Source organism: Pseudophryne corroboree, assembly GCF_028390025.1.
Source record: "Pseudophryne corroboree isolate aPseCor3 chromosome 3 unlocalized genomic scaffold, aPseCor3.hap2 SUPER_3_unloc_14, whole genome shotgun sequence".
Lineage (NCBI taxonomy): Eukaryota > Metazoa > Chordata > Amphibia > Anura > Myobatrachidae > Pseudophryne > Pseudophryne corroboree.
This window is the reverse complement of record NW_026967502.1, coordinates 72,903-74,268: the sequence shown is the minus strand read 5'-3', so window position 1 is coordinate 74,268 and position 1,366 is coordinate 72,903. Positions and strand designations below refer to the sequence as shown.

Below are 1,366 nucleotides of genomic sequence, written 5' to 3'. Positions count from 1 at the left end.
TAAAAGGAGCGTTATAGCTCAGTCGGTAGAGCTGGCCCACAGCACAGAGTTATGAGACATTATTGTGTGCTATGATTGTGGCATTGTATATTCCATGGTTACAAACAGCAAATCTCCTAAAGGAACGACAAGTTCAGTAGTTTACTACACAGGAGCTCCAATAGCTTTGTGGGCTAATGCTGTGTATTAGTAAGATAGACTACACAGGTTTGATTCCCATATACATTAAATTGCATGTTCCCAATGTGGCTCCAGACTTCCTAAAGGTAGCACAGACACAGGTACCCCATGCTCCAGGACACCAGTTGCAGAGCAGCCGGGAGGTTCCAGGGATCAGTTTATGCCTCTGTGGGCCAGACACATCTCAATCCAGAATAATACAGATGGAGTAGTGGTTAGCATTGCTGCCTCACAGCACTGAGGCCATGCGCTTGTTTACATAGAAGTATATGAATATACCAAGCAGGTTTAAATTGCTCTACAGTCTTGGCCTCTGCCGCCTCTCATGGGAGGCTGTTCCACTTGTCCACTACCCCTTCTGTGAGGAAATATTTCCCTTAAATTTCCCCTGAACCTACCTCCCTTCAGTTCAGTGTATGCCCCTAACTGTGTGAAGTTATATATGTATATATATATTCCCTGCACTTGCAGGGATGGGGGTTCCAGGACCGGTCCACAAATACCGGTATTCTTTGAGTCTATTTTTCCTTACACTATGTCAATGTAATGGGTCTGGTACTCTGTTTACTACTTAGCCGCTAGTCTTGGTAAAAATATCACTACTTGGCCTTTTGGCTAAGATCAAGTGTAGTATCTGTTCTTATCAGTTTAATATCTGATACGTTCCCTATGTGGGGGCCATGTATTAAATATATGTTTAGAACAGGGAAATGGAAGAAGAGATTGCTCCGTCCACTCCACGCATTGACTCGGTATTGCAGTACCTCCGGGACCGGTGCACCTTTCAAAACAGGACAGACTATTTCTATGTACTTATGATTTGCCAAAGGGCTGGACAAAGCTCCTTAATCAGTTCATACTGTGCAGCGAGTCTGGTCTTTGACAGACAATATAGCTCCTTTACTTCAGAGGCGTTTTTGAGGCTTCATCTACAGAAAATGGTGAGATAAATCCTGTCAGTGAGGATCCTTCAGGATAGAAATAAGAAATAATCTACTGAATTTCTTGGTTTCCACCTCTTCCTTCACGTGAGAGAATGTTGATGGAAGTCTGACTACACACCTGATGAAAAAGTTTATATTTCCAGGGAAATGTGTCTGTCTCTAATACATACTGTTTTCGGTTCAGTTTCGGTGTTCTCAGTATTAGAGACAGTATTTCTTTATCCTTTCGCTGATGAAGACAC

At 42.8% G+C, this 1,366-nt stretch overlaps 1 non-coding gene across 1 annotated transcript; it reads left to right on the top strand.

The window, feature by feature from the left end:
* The first annotated feature begins 775 nt into the window (after positions 1-775).
* LOC134983419 (U2 spliceosomal RNA) lies at positions 776-966 on the top strand. Its single transcript, XR_010191638.1, has one exon. It is a non-coding gene; the product is annotated as a U2 spliceosomal RNA (small nuclear RNA).
* The last annotated feature ends 400 nt before the right edge of the window (positions 967-1,366 follow it).